Raw genomic sequence first — 19691 nt, forward strand, 5'->3', positions numbered from 1 at the left:
TGAGACAACCCATTTTATACTGTGTTTACTTACGATTTACATGTTTTTCTTCTTCAAACAGGCAGAAAGAATCTGTTCCTGTATGTAATACAGACTATGCTGTTACCATCTTCCCACCCTCGTCCCCATTGCCAGGTATGTACATGTCTATAGCACCAACAATGTGAATGTTGACTTCAAGGCTCAAATATTTCCACATGGTTTTTCTGGTCTACTATGTTATCCATGTTTCATGGATCTCAGCTATGTTGACCATGGGTTCGTACTGTATCCCTCTTTCCCTAATTTTGTACAGGAGTTTTTTTTCATGTATTCTGTATATTACGTTGTATCATCTAGTAACCTAGTGAGATATAGCGACTGTGTTATACTGACACCCTCTAACAATCCTTCCTTACCTATGTCTTGTAGATCACTCTGATGAAAACAACCATCTGGTCTCAGAGGATAAGGAGGGCACAAGTGAGGACGATGAGAACTTTATCTTCCGAATATTTGCATCATCATCTTCTGAGAGGCTTTCTAAAGTAAGTATGTGATCGATAAATCCAAAATATGTACAAAAAAAGGATCTATAAAATTAAAAAGTATGTATATTTAATAACTTATTGTTATCCACATTTAGCACTCTACCACCACTAACGGGATGGTGAACAACGAGGATCCCAAGGCCCCTCCAGAGTGTACACCAGAATCCAACACAAACATCTCAGAAATGTGAGTAGATTATGGGGTCATTACTGGGAGCTCCAGGCTAATATATGTGCACAACACCAAATATAGGACATAAATACCATAATATCAAATGCAGCATCCACCGCCCCATGGTTATGGGTCATTGTGCTTTCAGCTTTCGGAATTGTTGGAGATAACAGCCGATAATTGTGGCCGGTCATGCACTTTTAGTGCTGCCCTCACTGTAGGAGAGATGTAGTATGAAATGCCGGCCATTCTTGGTAGTGGTTTTCCTCTCAGCTCTCTATAAAAGGTAGTCTTGAGCAGAAGACCTTCCCCACTATGACAGTCATATGTCCTACTAGGCCTTATAGTCGGTGTTCTTCTAGTGAGACAACCCCTTTTATACGGAGTTTACTTGAGATTTACATGTTTTTCTTCTTCAAACAGGCAGAAAGTATCTGTTCCCGTATGTAATACAGACGATGCTGTTACCATCTTGCCACCCTCGTCCCCATTGCCAGGTATGTACATGTCTACAGCACCAACAATGTGAATGTTGACTTCAAGGCTCAAATATTCCCACATGGTTTTATACAATACTATAGGTCTCTTATGTTATCCATATTATGACAAAGCAGATCCTATAAGAATATATTGTTACTGATTTTTTTTTTTTATTTTTCATCAGAATTTCCATCTCATGAAGAAAGAAAATCGGCAATAAATCTGAGTATGGAGCAACAAAACTCAGAAAATGGAAAAAATGGGAAAAAGAGACGAGGTAAGTGTGAGAATCAACTCCATGTTGTGTGATGTCAGTGAGAATAATTCATGTGGAGTAGATGTCATCTGTCAGTGATGGGATTGTCACATGTATGATTGCTGACAATGACCCCTGACCTCTGTATGATAATATTCCTCTGCCGTCCGGCCACAGTGACTGCACAGCATTATCATGTAATATGGAGTCCCATCACTTACATTATATTTATTTCTCTTTTCATAGGTTCCATCTTCCGCCGGATCTTATCATCCTGCCGGCGTGGATTATCCAGGGCTGCTCGTGCATTTGCATGCTGTCACTGTTGCCCTAAAACCATCTAAAAGACGGGACACCTAAGCATCCAGCGCCCTGAAGTCCAGCAGATCCATCATCACTGCTGGAGCTGTATAGAAGGACCTTCACCATCTACCTGTGGCCTTCTGACTGGTCAACCTGGACAAGTTTCAGTAACGCCTCTGTCATCGGACTCCGCGGTATTCATACTGCTCGTCTGACTTGTCATTTACTGATCACCTGGTATCTGACCTCGGCTATCTTCCTGACTTTGATTTAGTCTATTGATAATGTTCACGATTTTATTCATCCCATTATTAATTAAAAAAAAGTAAAATCTGTTACTGTTGCTCTGATTCCTTTTTGTCTTGAATTCACAAATACTTGTAACTCACTAATTGCTCTTCTTCCCACTAAATGTATTTCTCATTATCCTTAATGCAGCAGTCAGTCTCATATTTCTGTCCAGCAGTTACACTGGTGCCTCCACCCTGTACCAGTCATTACACTCATCCACAAACCTCTCCACACTGCTGCACAGCCCTGCATCTCTACCATATCTACACTCCAATGAGATAAGATTAACATCCTCCATAATCAGGACCTCCCACTCTCATGTCCAAGACATTTTCTCTGCTGCACCAGCTCTTAGGAGTGCACTACTGCAGGCAATCAGGTTCATTCCCACTATCAGAGATTTTAAGTGTGCAGTAGAAACAGATTATTTGTGGCAGGACTATCAAATCACCTCACTATTCTAAGTTTTTCCTACAGCACTCAGTAGCACTTAATATTTGTACATATACAGATAATGGTTGGTGACTGGTTCATGCAGCCTTAATTCCACAAATATAGAAATAAAAGGTCAACATGTTTCATACATCCAAACCATCCTTAATCATGGCAGAAAAACATAATTTTAAGTTCCCACTATGAATATTTGGTGAGATATCACAGCTGTGTATTTTCACAGCACAAAGAACGCATCTTACAGATCTGCAAATCACAGTGTGCTGACGCTTAGTGTTGTAGTTTTGAACAACACCATTCATTTTATCATATAATGTGTTGAAAAATGAGAAAAAATGCCAGGTTTGGGTTCCTTCATTTTACAGTGTGTATTGTGTTGTAAAAACAAACTGACAAAATGATTCAGAGTCAGTAGTACGATTACTGTGATACCAAACTTATAAGGTTTATATATATATATATATATATACAGTGTTTAGCATAAATCAGTACACCCAAATAGATTTGTCAGCAAACCTGTAGTTTCCTTTCAGAATCATCATTTTATATGGGATGCCATACTACAAAATACTCTCGCAAATTTGAGCCATTGAATGCAAACAAGATTTGGTATTTTGCAGACCCCAAAAAAGTGTATTTGGAAGTCGCCTTGCTACACTCATCAGAAGAGCTTTAAACTAGAACAATGTGGGAAGGGAAGCAAAAGTCCAGAAAAAGCCATACAGCTGACAAATACTATTGAGATCTCTGCTACTGGAAGTGGAAAGGAAGAACAAAGACAAAACAATTTAAATAAGAAAAATATGGGAGGAAGAGAAACCAATCACAAACTAAAATGTTTTTATACAAATGCACAAAGCATGGGCAACAAACAAGGAGAATTGGAACTACTAACGCAGGAAAAGGAATATGATGTCATTGGAATCACTGAAACTTGGTGGGACGATACACATGATTGGAATAAAAGGCTAAAAGGATACAACTTATTTGCAAGAAACAGACTTGATAAACGAGGAGGAGGTGTCGCATTGTATGTTAGAAAAGCGTATATCTGCACAGAGATTGAAGCTTCAGAGACTGGGAGTTCTGTGGAAACTGTTTGGGTAAGAATACAAGGAGAGAACAACGGAAAGGACACCATTGTAGGCATTTACTACAGGCAACCTGGGCAAGCTGAAGATATGGATGAACTCTTTATGTATCAAATGACCAAGTTCTCCAAAAAAATATGACGTAGTGGTCATGGGAGATTTCAACTATCCAGACATTTGTTGGGAATCTCTCTCAAGTAAAACTAACAGGTCAAGCAAATTCTTATCCTCTCTTGCTGACAACTTTATCTTCCAAAAGGTAGGGGAGAAAACAAGGGGATCTGCTACTTTGGATCTAATCCTTATAAACAGGGAGGAAATGGTTGAGGAGGTAAAGGTGGCTGGGACCCTAGGAGGCAGCGATCATGCTATTATAGAATTTTGGATAACTAGAGGAGGAAGACATGTGAAGACTCAAACTTCAAGGTTAGATTTTAGAAAGGCAGATTTTAAGAGACTCAGAAAGAGAATAGGAGGGATCCAATGGCTGGATGTCCTTAAGGACAAAAATGTCCAGGAAGGATGGGAAATTTTTAAAAATGAGATTCTCAAAGCACAATCGTTAACAATCCCGAAAAGTAGGAAGAATGGGAAGCATTTAAGGAAACCAGGATGGATGAACACAGAACTTAAACGCATGCTAAAAAGAAAGAAATGTTTATTAAATGGAAAGAGGGAGGCATATCTAAAGAAGATTATAATGCAGTCTGCAGATCCTGTAGGGCACGTATCAGGTTAGCTAAAGCTGACAATGAATTAAGGCTTGCAAGAGATGTCAAAAGCAATAAAAAAGGATTTTGGGGGTATGTCAAAAGTAAAAGAAATGTCAAAGATGCTATAGGATTTTTACAGGATGAAAATGGAGAAATGGTAAGAGAGGATGTTGAGAAAGCCGAACTTTTTAACTCCTATTTTGCATCTGTCTTCTCTCAGAAAGAAAATGTAACATCAACTGATCTTCACTGTCCTTTTAAAGGAATAGAGGAATCCAAGTTTTCTGTAAACAGAAAGATTGTGAGGGAATATTTAGCTAACATAAATGAGTTCAAGTCTCCAGGTCCAGATGAATTACACCCCAGAGTACTGAAGGAGATCGTAGAAGAAATTTTAGAACCACTCTCCATAATCTTTGAAAATTCTTGGAGAACAGGAGAAGTCCCAGAAGACTGGAGAAGAGCAAATGTTGTTCCTATCTTCAAAAAGGGGAAGAAGGTGGACCCAGGGAACTATAGACCGGTGAGTCTGACTTCTATACAAGGAAAGATCTTTGAACAAATTATTAAACAGCATGTATGTAAGTACATGGATAAGAATGAAGTGATTAACCAGAGTCAGCATGGGTTTGTAACTAACAAGTCATGTCAGACTAACTTAATTTCCTTCTATGACAGAATCACTGACTGGGTGGATCAGGGAAATGCTGTAGATATAGTATATCTTGACTTCAGCAAAGCATTTGACAAAGTATCTCACACCATCCTTATTGAAAAAATGACCAAGTATGCAATGGACCAGGCAACTGTTAGGTGGATTCATAACTGGCTTAGTGATCGGACTCAAAGGGTGGTTGTAAATGGCTTCACATCCAGCTGGATGAATGTCTCAAGTGGGGTACCACAGGGCTCCGTCCTGGGACCTGTATTGTTCAACATCTTTATCAATGATTTAGATGAAGGAATTGAGGGTAAACTGATTAAATTTGCTGATGACACAAAGCTAGGAGGCATAGCTAATACTAGAGAAGAGAGAGAGAGGATTCAAAAAGACCTAAATAAACTGGAGCAGTGGGCAGCAACCAACAGAATGGTTTTTAACAGGGAAAAATGCAAAGTACTACATCTGGGCAATAAAAATGAAAAAAGCATATACAGAATGGGAGGAATAGAGCTAAGCAACAGTACATGTGAAAAAGACTTAGGTATACTAATAGATCATAGACTGAACATGAGTCAACAGTGTGATGCAGCAGCAAAAAAGGCAAATACAATTCTGGGATGTATTAACAGAAGCATACAGTCTAGATCACGTGAAGTCATTATCGGTCTTTACTCCTCTTTGGTCAGACCTCATCTGGAATACTGTGTACAGTTTTGGGCACCACATTTTAAAAAAGACATAGAAAAACTGGAGCAAGTTCAGAGAAGAGCGACCAGAATGGTGACTGGTCTGCAAACCATGTCCTATGAAGAACGGTTGCAGGATTTGGGAATGTGTAGCTTGCAAAAAAGAAGACTGAGAGGAGACTTAATAGCTGTCTACAAATATGTCAAGGGCTGTCACATTGTAGAAGGATCATCTTTATTCTCATTTGCACAAGGAAAGACTAGAAGCAATGGGATGAAACTAAATGGGAGGAGACACAGATTAGATATTAGAAAAAACTTTTTGACAGTTAGGGTGATTAATGAGTGGAACAGGCTGCCACGAGAGGTGGTGAGTTCCCCTTCAATGGACGTCTTCAAACAGAGGCTGGACAGACATCTGTCTGAGATGATTTAGTGAATCCTGCTTTGAGCAGGGGGTTGGACCAGATGACCCAGGAGGTCCCTTCCAACTCTACCATTCTATGATTCTATGATTCTAAGTAATTTTCTTAACAAACTCATTCAAGATCATGTTTAAAAAATGAGAACATCCCAGTAACAGTCTTAAGAGAAAAGCTAAGTTTAGACAACAAAATTCTAATTAACAAGAACTGAACCACAGGTAAATGTAATTATTCATTAAACAGATGTCCAGCAGACAGGTGTCTGTAAAAGGAAGTTACTTAATAAAGAAAACTCCTTCCCATTTCATGCTATCAGCAATGGCACCACATAGAAGAGAAATGTCACAAAACCTGAGAAAGAAAATAATTTCTTTGCAATAAATGTGAAGTCTACAAGAAGATCAGCAAAACTTTACTTATCAGTCAGAATACTGTAGCAAAAGTGATGCAAAACTATAACAAAGATGGAACTGCAACCATCTTACAGAGACGTCCAGGCCGACTATGGAAGTTAACACCTAAACAAAAGCGTCCACTGATGAGAAGGGTAAGTGGCACCACATAGAAGAGAAATGTCACAAGACATTTCTGAGAAAGAAAATAATTTCTTTACAAAAAATGTGAAGTCTACAAGAAGATCAGCAAAGCTTTTCTTATCAGTCAGATGGAAGTTAACATCTAAACAAAAGCATCTTCTGATGAGAAGAAAATCGACAGGCAAATTCATTGCTATTAGCTGAAGAAGTAGAAAGCCAAACCAGGGTGAGTGTTTTCCATGACACGACACGGTGTACACTGCAAATGAATGGCATTCATGAGTGTCCTCCACAAAGGAAGCCTCTCTCCCTTAAAGCCCATGAACAATAAAAGTCCGTCTACAATTTGCCAGGGTCCATGCTTAAAACTATGAGGACTACCGGGACTCTATACTGTGTATGTGCATCTTATGTGTATGTCCGTATTTTATGTTTGTGTGCACTATGTATATGCATACGTTAAAATGTGTATAGAGTATTAGCATGTGCAAATTTTATATGTGTGCCTAATATAAATATACATGGAAATGTATATGTAGGTGGTGCCTGATGGAGGGTGGGGGGCCCAGATCAGAAGTCCTGATTAAGGGCCCTTCACTGTCATTGTCTGCCCCTTATATAAACAGTAAAATCCTCTTTAATAACTGGACTTCCATTGGGGTGGACTTCTCATAGATGGCCAGTATGCATACTATATTGTGAATCTGGGCATCTCTCACAGAAAATCTGATCTGGATATGAGGGTGGTCTTCTATAAGCGGTGATGTTTTGGAGAGATTTAGGGAAAAGTCCCAATGCTTATCCATCGATCTGGTAATTTGAGTAAAATATTTGTGTTGATAACTGATCACAAAGTCACAAAATATGTAAGATTTGGCATAACCTGGTTCATTTTTCAAAAAAGTTATGCTCAATTTTTTTAGCACCAAGTTTTGTTGCTTTTTTGTAGACTTAGGCTATGTGCCCACGTTGCGGACCTGAAGCATATTTTTTACGCTTCTCCCTGGCGGGAAAATCGCATGCGGATATTACATGCGGTTTTCCCGCCAGGTAGAAGCGTTTGTGAGGCGTCTTTGCATGCATTTCCGCATGCGGGTTATCAAGCACTTCTCCAAGCATCACTTGGAAAAGTGCTTGACAACTTGTTCAGAATGGTAAAAAATAAAAAAATAAACTTTATACTCACCTTCTGATGCATTCTCTGCCCCGTCCGGAGTCTTGAGCGGCTCACGCTGTTGTGTGCAGGACCTGCGGTGACGTCATTGAGTCATGTGGTGGGTCACATGACTCAATGACGTGGCAGGTCCTTCAGACAACAGCGCGACGGAGGGAAAACATCAGAAGATAAGTATAAACTTTATTTTATTCTTTTTTTTACAGGTTCTTTGGTACCCAGGTCTGGAGGAGAGTCTCCTCTCCTCCAGACTTGGGTACCATCCGCACATTGATTCCGCAGCGCTTCCGCAAAATTAATGAACATGCTGCGGATTTTTGACTGCAGCATATACGCTGCGGAAAAATCCGCAGCATGGGCATTGACATTGCGGAATGCCATTGGGGACCATGGGGTGCGGATCTACATGCGTTTTTCAAGCGTTTACGCTGCGGAAATTCCGCAGCATATACGCTTGAAAAACGCTACGTGGGCACACAGCCTTACACTAACTTAGTATATTGTGTGAGAATTAAATGAATTATGAATTAGTTGGCGCATTTTACCACACTCTGGGGGTCCCTGACAGTCCTTCTTTATCTGCCCTGTAGTGATGCCAATGTAAACTTCCAAGTGACCGCGCAGTCAATCACTGTCACGAATGAAGGACAACCTATGATTAGCTAATTTTTGGGAAATCCTTATAACAAAAGGGGATTGAAAATATTTACAATTATTTTAAAAGCATTAAAAAAAAAACAGACCCAATACTTATAATTAGTTTGTTGAAAGTAGTCTAATTAAAGGGAGCTGAAAGGATTAGAGATTATGAACCCGATTCACCAGTGTTTTTGCCAGAAAACTGGCATAAAGCTCTTGAAAAGTTGCAAAGTTTTGTGACTTTTCCCATTTTCACATAATTTTAACTTCTTTAAAGCCCAAGACGTACTGATACGTATCTGCGCCCTGGGACTTAAGAGCCTGATACGTATTAGTACATCTTTGCGATCGCGCACACAGGCTGTGCGGGTGTGATCGCCGCCGGGTGTCAACTGATTGTCACAGCTGACACCCGGTGCTATGTGCTGGGAGAGGTCCCGCACATTAACTCCCGCAATGCTGCGATCGAAGTCGTTCGCAGCATTGCGGGGGCAAGGGGAGGTGATCGGGATAGTCACCTCTCCTGCCGGCGTCCAGCAATGTGTGCCGCGGCTTCCCGGATGTTGCCATGATGACCCGATTCACTGAGGGGTGCAGTTTTAAGAATGGTGTCACTTTTGGGTATTTTCAGTCATAAAGACCCCTCAAAGTGACTTCAAATGTGATGTGGTCCCTAATAAAATGGTTTTGTAAATTTTGTTGGAAAAATGAGAAATCGCTGGTCAATTTTAACCCTTATAGCTCCCTAATAAAAATAAATTTGGGTTCCAAAATTGTGCTGATGTAAAGTAGACATATGGGAAATGTTATTTATTAACTTTTTTTGTGTGACATATCTCTCCGATTTAAGGGCATAAAAATTCAAATTTTGAAAATTGCAAAATTTTCAAAATTTTCGCCAAATATCTGTTTTTTTCACAAATAAACACAAGTGATATCGAAGAAATTTTACCACAATCATAAAGTACAATATGTCATGAAAAAATATTCTCAGAACCAGGGGGATCCGTTGAAGCGTTCCAGAGTAATTACCTCATAAAATGACAGTGGTCAGAATTGTAAAAATTGGCCTTCTCATTAACGTGCAAACCACTTTGGGTTGTAAAGGGGTTAAGGACTCTACCTGCATATACAGTCATGGCGGAAAGTGCTGGCACCCTTGAAATTGTTTCAGAAAATTACACATGTTTTATTACACGCATGTTTATTTCCTTTGTGTTTATTGGAACAACACAAAAAAACTGAGAAAAAAAAGGCAAATTGGACATAATTTCACACAAAACTCCAAAAATGGGCCGGAATACATATATATATTTTTGATGGGACAACACTGAAGATGCGACACTTTGATACAATGTACAGTAGTCAGTGTACAGCTTGTTTAACTGTAATGGCAGCCCATCCAACATCAACTCGCACTTGTCAATGGTGCTTTGACACACACACATCTTTCTTTGCGCATTTAATTTCTTGAATACAGAGTTGGAAAATGGCCTGATCCGTAATGCGTTTTGAGAAATAACATGCATAAGCATGGGCGATCCGCATTAAAAAAGCAGCCATAGAGTGTCCGGGAACCTTCCCCCACACTTTTCTTAGACAGGGCTGTTTTTCGGCAGGGTTGGACAGGCCCACCAGAGAACCGGAGGCTCCTCCGGCGGGCCCTGGCTTCTCCTTCAGGAGAGTTCATAGTGCCGAGGTGAGGCCATGATGATGATAGAGGCCATCATCTGCTTAGTTTTCTGTTACTTTGAATGCAATTGCAAGTATGCAGCCAGCCACCCACCCACCCACAGGCCGCAACACTAAACTGACAGATTTCTGGGCAGCTCTTTGCACTTGAAATATGGCCTTTTAAGCTTGAGGAGGTGGAAGCTCTCCCAGGAAGTCTTCTAAAGCTGCTTGCACTTGAAATGTGGCCTGAACATTACTGCTGGTACTTTTCTGTGGGAGTTTTCTTGCCTCCTACCAGCCTGGAATATTTCCAGCAAGCTATGGTACAACACCATGGTATTAGCACTGCCCCCAGTACCAGTAGCGAAGCCATCCTCAATTTCCTTCTCTGGAATTTTATTTGGTAGACTGAGTGGCTGTCCAAATACATTTTCTCACAAAGGAGCTGATGATAGAGTGGCAGTAGGTTCAAGTTTCTCCAGCCTGTTAGAGGGTGAACGGCAGCACATTGGATCAGTGGTTAGCACTGATGTCTTGCAGCACTGGGATCCTGGGTTCAAATCCCAGCAAGGACAACATCTGCAAGAAATTTGTATGTTCTCTCCATGTTTGCGTGTGTTTCCTCCTCAGTAAAAATAGAGAGTCCTGGAATCTTCCCACACACTTTTCTTAGCCAGGACTGCTTCTCGGCAGGGTTGGACAGTCCCACCAGAGAATTCTCTGGTGTGCCTTGGCTTCTACCTCAGGAGAGTTCATGATAGCGCTAACTTTGCAGCTGCTATGGGTCTCTTGAGTGGGTGAGAAAGGTTAGCCCTCAGAAACAAATCCTCTGGTGGGCACAATGTTTTTCAATCTGAAACAGCTTCTCAGTGGGAGTTGTATTTCACCACAGCCATATTCTTTAGCTCTGTGAAAGGACTGGCATAGAGGGAAACCTTATCTACCCCGGTTGTCATTTCTCCGTCATCAGGTTCCGCCCATTGTAACACACGACCATGCCTGGCTGTATGTTCAGCGGTGAGAGCCACAGATCAAGCTGCTGTGTTACAGCTTTCAACAACTATGCAGCGCTGGGCGGTTTGTCAATTAAGCATTAAGCATGTTATCTTCAGCACAGCCTGTTGCTGTTTGGCCAAGGCAGTGCTGCAGTGCTGTCAGCTTGTGACTGATGTGGTCATTTCGGAGATGGAGGAGGAGGTGCATGAGCTGAACAATGTGATTACATTGAGGTTAAATTGGTGATGCTGTTTTTTGTACTAAAGAAAGATCCTATTGTTAACCTAATACCCCTTTGAAGAGACATAGAGGAGGGTCTCAGCAAAAAAAATGTTCCCATTATAAAGGAGCGGGTCTTCTATAGTGGTAATGCCCATGCTGTGACTGCAAGGGTGGCCAAAATTTTTGAAAAAAAACACTAACAATTTAAAGACACAAAGAGCATGGCCACAGTAACAAGGTACGACATGTTCCCATTAGAAAGGAGAGGGTCTGCTATACAGTTATAGGGTATGCAGTGAATCCAACGGCTGACAAATTTTAGGAAAAACCCCACTAAGAATTTAAGGACACACAGAGCCGGGCCACAGTAACAAGGTACGACATGTTCCCATTAGAAAGTAGAGGGTCTGCTATACAGTTATAGGGTATGCAGTGAATCCAACGGCTGACAAATTTTAATGAAAAACCCCAATAAGAATTTAAAGACACACAGAGCAGGGCCACAGTAACAAGGTACGACATGCTCCCATTAGAAAGGAGAGGGTCTGCTATACAGTTATAGGGTATGCAGTGAGTCCAACGGCTGACCAATTTTAGGAAAAAACCCACTAAGAATTTAAAGACACATAGAGCAGGGCCACAGTAACGACAAATTCCCATTAGAAATGATAGGGTCTGCTATACAGTTATAGGGTATGCAGTGAGTCCAACGGCTGACCAATTTTAGGAAAAAACCCACTAAGAATTTAAAGACACATAGAGCAGGACCACAGTAACGACAAATTCCCATTAGAAATGATAGGGTCGGCTATACTGTTATAGGGTATGCAGTGAGTCCAATGGCTGACAGATTTTAGGAAAATCCCCACTAAGAATTTAAAGACACACAGAGCAGGGCCACAGTAACAAGATATGACATGTTCCCATTAGAAAGGAGAGGGTCTTCTATACAGTTATAGGGTATGCAGTGAGTCCAACGGCTGACCAAGTTTAGGAAAAAACCCACTAAGAATTTAAAGACACATAGACCAGGCCACAGTAATGACAAATTCCCATTAGAAAGGAGAGAGTCTCCCATAGTATTGGACTATGCAGTGACTGCAAGGGCTGCCAAAAATTTGGAGGCACTTCAATGGCCCTTGGAAGAGACGTGGAGGAGCGCATCATAAAAAATTTTTACCATTAGAAAGGAGCGGGCCTCCTATACTTGTAATGCCATGCACTAAGTGTATGGGCTGACAAACATTTACTCCTGGGGGGTATACATGAACATACTGTATAAAAAAATTTTTTTACGGGCATCATAAAAATGTAGCGCCCCGAGGGCTCGGCCGCTACAGGGGTATTGCACCTCTGCCAGAGGTGTGATATTCCACTCCCGGGTAAGGATGGAGTATGGACCAGGGTTCAGTTAGCTGCATACAGCACTCTCACCCCATTTCCGAGGGACAGCTCAACGGTGCTCCCATTAGACAGAAATGCAGGCACGACAGACCATGTCCCTGGCTGGAGTGGGGAGGGGGTAGGAATACCCAGTGATGTAGGAGCAGATAGGGGTTGGTTCCTGAGCGTAGATAGGAGCCCATTGGTTGCTGGTCACCTGGGCTCATGTTCTAGAGGGAGGTATAAAAGGTGGGCACCATCTTAGAACAGTGTTCAGTCAGAGAGAAGAAGTGACGGAGTGAAAGCCTCTGCAAGGGGCTCTGCTCCATAGGCGGGCTTAGCCTCTGAGGCCCAGCCACCACAGAAAGAAGAGAAGAAGAGAAGTTCAGTGAGTGGAGTAAGAGAAGGAGTTCAGCCAGAGAGGGCTGACAGGGAGCTGTGGCTCAGTCTGGGCCCAGCTCCACGAGGCAGGCCTAGGGTGAAGGTCAGGAACAGAAAGGAACAAGAACAGAAAGGAACAAGAACAGAAAGGAACAGAAAAGAAAGAGAGAGAGAGAAATAGAAGGGCTCAGGAACAAGACGGCAGAAGGGACCCTAAGAACCCACGAGAATACAGGGTGAAGGGTCAGGCAGATTAAGGGTACCAGATCCCAAGTTGGTGGAGGAGAAACAGCCCTCAGCCAAAGACCGGAGGTCGTGATCATTTATTGGTGCGACACGTCATCAAACCTGCTAGGAAGGCACCATATAGGACAGCGGGGAACAGGAACCACGTTTACCCGGACAAGTCCGCGGCAGCTGGACAAAAGTGGGTCACTGGTGAGGCAGGCCAGAGAAAGGATTGAAGGGGGTCCTGTGCCATGCTCCTGAACTGCCTGGGGTTGACCGAGCCCCTCACCTGGTGGACGCAGCATGGCTCGGGCGGTCATTGCTGACAGAAGTGACCCGGAGTACATGAACTGTGAGTAAAAGACATTGGACTGCAGTACGTTGTCTGTGTACTCTTTCGCTCCTCCAGCACTAACGGCACTGGGACTCTCTGCACCATCACCCCCACCATCCACTACACTGCCCTGGGGCTGCACTCTTCCCGTGGGGAGTCACACTACCTCAGCTGCATACATCATCAGCCCCAGCGGTCTGCCTTGCAGCGGCGGTTCATAATAACCGCAATCCACGGGTGGCGTAGTCGGACATCACTTAGGACTGCTAAAGGACTACCACTGGTCTGACCACCCTGAGCCACGGAACCGGGTCGCCACTACTACCCCCACCGTCTCCCTATTGCCTGGCTCCGAGTGCCCCACGGCCCAGGGGCGAGTCAAACACCCTTTAAAAAATTATGGGGGTGTTGCATCATGGACCACGGTCACCCTGGTGATATGGTGGTGGAGGATGAGGAGGAGGAGGACAAGAGCAAATAGCCAAAATCAGGAAGCGTATACCCATGTGTGGGTGTGAAAAGGTGCATGGGAATACACCTCCCAAGAAAAGACACTGGATTTGAGTTTATGTTACGCTGCTATCATTCGGTGGTGTTGAGAAGTCTGGCCCAATCCAGCCCTTGTTCATTTTTATAAGAGTCAGCCTGTCAGCATTTTCAGTTGACAGGAGGATGCGCTTATCAGTTATAATTCCACCAGCGGCACTAAAAACCCGATCTGATAAAACGCTGGCGGCAGGGCAGGCCAGGACCTCCAAGGCATAGAGAGCCAGTTCATTCCACATATCTAGCTTGGATACCCAATATTTATAAGGCACAGAGGAATCACGGAGGACGTTGGTACGGTACGGCAAGGTACTCCCTCAGCATCTTCCCAAACTTTGCACTCCTTGTGAGAGTACCCTGCGCCTCAGGGCCTGTGCGATGGGAGGGTCTGAGAAAACTCTCCCAGAACTTTGACAGTGTTCCCCTGCCTCTGCTGGATTGAAGTTGTGTCTCTCTCGCCTGTACTCCTTGGTTGTCGAACGAAGTGTGCCCTCTGCCTCCAGCGTTTTCAGATGGGAATTTTTTTAATAGTTCCGCAACAAGGGCCTTCTGGTACTGCCTCATTTTTGTACACCTGTCCGCCTCAGGAATAAGAGATATAAAGTTCTCCTTGTAGAGTGGGTCTAGAAGTGTCACCAACCAGTAATGACCTAAAATTTTGAGAATGCGAGGGTCATGGGAAAGGCAGCATAACATAAACTCAGCCATGCGTGCCAGACTACTAACAGGCAAGACTTCCGTGTCCTCACCAAGAGGATGACTGACCATGCTCTCCTCCTCCTCCTCTCTGTCCTGTGGCCATCCACGCTGAACAGACGGTATGACAGCTGTGCAGATAGCACCGTCTATAGTGCATGAAACTAGTTACTGTCCTTCCTCCTCCTCATCTTCCTCATTGTCACCCAATCCACGTTGGTATGAGATGAGGCTGGGCTGTGTGTAATCACCCTGTATGGTTAATTGCTCCATCTTATCGTGCTTCGCCTGCAATGCATCCTTTTTGATTGTGAGCAGAGAGCGTTTCAGAAGACAGAGAAGCGGGATGGTGAGGCTAATTATGGCGTCATAGCCGCTCACCATCTTGGTGGAGTCCTCAAAGTTTTGGAGGATGGTACATATGTCTGACATCCACGTCCACTACTGAGGTCTTATGTGTGGAGTCTGAACTGAATACCGATAGCCTTTTTGATGCTGGTACTCAACAACTGCCCTCTTCTGCTCACAAATCCTTCCCAACATCTGCAATGTAGAGTTCCAACGTGTGGGGACATCACACACCGGTCTGTGAGCCAGAAGCTGCAAACGCTGCTGAAACACTGCAAGGGCGGCGGAAGCTGTAGCTGACTTTCTAAAATGGGCACACAGGCGGCATACTTTAACAAGCAGATCCGGCAGCTCCGGGTAGGATTTGAGTAACCGCTGAACCACGAGGTTAAGCACATGGGCCAGGCATGGTACGTGTGTGAGCTCGCCTCGCCTCAGAGCCGCCACCAGGTTCCGGCCATTGTCACACACGACCATGCCTGGCTGTAGGTTCAGCGGTTTGAGCCACAGATCTGCCTGCTCTTTCAGAGCTGTCCATAACTCTTCAGCATTGTGTGGTTTTTCACCTAAGCATATTAGCTTCAGCACAGCCTGTTGCCGCTTGGCCGAGGCAGTGCTGCAGTGCTTCCAGCTTGAGACTGATGTGGTCATTTCGGAGATGGAGGCTGAGGAGGAGGAGGAGGCTGAGGAGCATGAGGTGCAGGAGCTGTAGACCGTGGGGGCAACCCTGATTGACCTAAGGCCTGCAACCTTGGCGTCGGGAGGACGTGTTCCGTCCCAAGGTCCGACTGGGTCCCGGCTTCCACTATGTTAACCCAGTGTGCCATCAGCGAGATGTACCGTCCCTGGCCACAAGCACTTGTCCACGTGTCCGTGGTTAGGTGGACTTTACCGGTAACTGCATTGTTGAGGGCACGGCTAATGTTTTGGGACACGTGCTTGTGTAATGTGGGGACGGCACACTGGGAGAAATAGTGGCGGCTGGGGACAGAGTACCGAGGGACGGCCGCCACCATCAGGTTGCGGAATGCTTCTGTCTCCACAAGCCTAAAAGGCAACATTTCGAGCCAAGCAGTCATGAATTGTGAGAATTTAGTAGTGTGGCCTGTGGGACGTTGGCTGCATATTTGCGCTTGCATTCCAAGGACTGGAGTATGAACAACTGAATGCTGCGCTGGGACAAGGACATGTACGTGCTTCCTGATGCTGCTACTTGAGAGTGTGCAATGACAGGTGCAGGGCAGGAGGCATCTTTGCATGCACTATGGACAGGGGATTGGCTTGCATGCACAACAGCAGAAGAAGCAATGGTGCCACCTGTAGACACTGTTCCTGGACCCTGGTGTTCGGCCCACAAAGTCGAGTGCTTTGCTGCCATGTGCCTGATCATGCTGGTGGTGGTCAGGCTGGTCGTTTTGACACCCCTGCTGATGCTGGTCTGGCTCTTGATGCAAATGGCCTTTTTGGAGCTATCGGCAGAGTCTTTAAAAAACAACCAGACTCGGGAAGACCTAACAGTTGTAGTGGCAACTTCCTTCGTGTTGGTGTTACGGGAAAGGGTAGCCTGCCTTCGGTCTGCGGCCACCACACTGCTTCTTCCTGCCTGTTGGGGTGCTCTGCCTCCCTCCCCCTGTGTGCTGCTGTCCTTGCTCTGCATGTCCTCCTGCCAGGTTGGGTCAGTTACTATATCATCCACCACCTCGTCTCCCACTTCTGCACCCTGGTACTATTCCTGACTTTCTGCCAATTGTGTCTCATCATCGTCCACCTCTTGTGACAGTTTCCCACCGTCACCTTCGTGTGACCGTGGATGCTCAAATATTTGGGCATCGCTACACGTGATCTCCTCTTGCCCCGCTTCAAGTGGACCGGGCGAGAGGCCCGAATCTATAAATGGAAAAGTGAACAGCTCTTCAGATTGTCCAAGTGTGGGATCAGTTGTCTCTGGGTACTCGGCATGGTGGGAGGAAGGAGGATCAGGGTGAGGAATATGCGGTCCAGACTCACGGCTACTGAGACTCGACCGTGTGGAAGACAGGGTGGTGGCGGTGGTGGCTAAGTGACTGGAAGCATTGTCCGCTATCCAACCAACAACCTTTTGACACTGATCTGGGTTCAATAGTGGTGTGCTGCGGTCCCCTAGAAATTGGGACAGGAAGGTCAGGCGAGAAGATGTGGGTGTTTGTTGTGGTACAATTTCGGCTTGCCCACGGCCTTGTCCTCGGCCTCTGCATGTACCATTACCATCACGTCCAGTTCCCCGTCCCTTGTCACGTGCCTTGCCCATTTTAAATGGAGGATAGTATCTTCCACGCTCACTACAAATGACTGAGTTTGAAGCGAAGTTATATGTGATCGGTGTGATGGAGAAAACAGAGTTTTAAATACCTGGCCTGTAGGTAAGTAGTGTGAACAGCAAACTACTGTGAATTGCTTCACTGACACACTGAAAAAATGGAGGCCAGAAATGGCAGTATTTTCTGACAACGTATATGTGATCCGTGTGACGGAGAAAACACGGTTTTAAATAGCTGAATTTCTAGCGCTCTAATATGGAAAGGACCTGGCTGTATTCTGCAGTGCCAACAAGCAAATGGTGCAGAAAAACGGTGTTCTCTGGATTGCTTTATAAGCAAATAATGAGGATTAAGATCCAAAGAAAAGTATTCCTGGCCCCTGAGACCTGGGCCTTTGTATAGAAATATCTAACAGCAGCAGAAGGCAGAATTGGAATGGAGCCTCTTGTTCTATATGCACTGCAGTCTGCTATATACCCTGCCTGCCTGCCTATATACACTGCCTGCCTGATATCTCTGCAGATGGATTAGTCCTCAGAAGAACTGTTTGTTAGGATGAATATGTGTAATGTGCGGTTTTTCTCCCTACACTACCTAATGCACGATCAAATCTCTCCCTAACGCAGCAGCAGCTCTCCCTACACTGTCTGATCCGGAGTGACTGTGATGAGCATGGCGGCGCCAGGTCAGATATAGACCTGATGACGCTGTGCGGCCAGCCAATCACTGTAATGCCCACAACCAACATGGCTATGGCATTACAGTGCATGGCAGGCAATCCCTGCATGTTCATTGGCTCTGTAAAGAGCGCCAAACATTCCGGGAGGGGACCCGACTTCCCGCCAGACCAACCCGGAAATACTCGGTGAGCGCAGAGCATCTCGAGTAGTGAGATACTCGGGCAAGCACCGAGCAGTAGCGAGCATGCTCGCTCATCACTAGTTGTCATTATGATTTAAAAATAGAAAACACAGAAATGTGACAGTAAATGGCTTCACCCAACCAATAACCATGAGTGGAGAAAAAGTGTTTTTGTTATCATTCATTTTCTCTGAAACAAGGCCAAGAAAGCAAAAATTCTGCCGGGGTATGTAAACTTTTGAGCAGAACTGTATATGCGCCAGCCCCAGTGTCTCCTATTCTATATACTCCAGCTTCTTCTGTGATGTATATGCTCTAGCCCCAATGTATCCTGTGATGAATATACGCCAGCTCCAGTGTCTCCTATTCTATATACTCCAGCCCCAGTGTCTCCTATTCTATATACTCCAGCTTCTTATGTGATGTATATGCTCTAGCCCCAATGTATCCTGTGATGAATATACGCCAGTCCCCAGTGTCTCCTATTCTATATACTCCAGCTTCTTCTGTGATGTATATGCTCTAGCCCCAATGTATCCTGTGATGAATATACGCCAGCCCCAGTGTCTCCTATTCTATATACTCCAGCCCCAGTGTCTCCTATTCTATATACTCCAGCTTCTTATGTGATGTATATGCTCTAGCCCCAATGTATCCTGTGATGAATATACTCCAGCCCCAGTGTCTCCTATTCTATATACTCCAGCTCCAGTGTCTTCTGTGACGTAGCTAATGTAGCCCTAATGTCTCTTATGCAGACGCGTCGCATGATAAAGCAGTGAGACACAAGCTCCCTGCCCTATCACTATCTCTTTCATATGCCACAGATCGCCATAGGCCTGCGGTTAACGAGATGTCAGCATACTCACGCAGGTGGCTCGGTGACATCATTGCATGGCTCTGCTCTGCAGTCCCGCCATGGAAGAGGAGACAGAGGCCGTGATGTAGGGAATCAGGATTAAGTGAGAATAAACTTTATTTTTTTAAATAATCGGGCAGTGGAGCCATCCTACTATATATCTGGAGTAGTGGGTCCATCATACTACATATGGAGTAGTGGGGCCATTATACTATATGTATGTGGGGCAGTGGGACCATCATAATATATACAGGTGCATCTCACTAAATTAGAATATCTTCAAAAAGTTAATTTATTCCAGTTCTTCAATACTGTTTCAGTATGCTCCACAATCATGAGGAAGACTGCTGACTTGACAGATGTCCAGAAGGCAGTCATTGACACACTCCACAAGGTCCTAGAGTTCCAATTTTCATTTGGAAATCAAGGTCCCAGAGTCTGGAGGAAGAGTGG

This window comes from Phyllobates terribilis, unplaced genomic scaffold (assembly GCF_046119375.1).
Source record: "Phyllobates terribilis strain yellow unplaced genomic scaffold, ASM4611937v1 Scaffold_17__1_contigs__length_24005725, whole genome shotgun sequence".
Taxonomy (NCBI): domain Eukaryota; kingdom Metazoa; phylum Chordata; class Amphibia; order Anura; family Dendrobatidae; genus Phyllobates; species Phyllobates terribilis.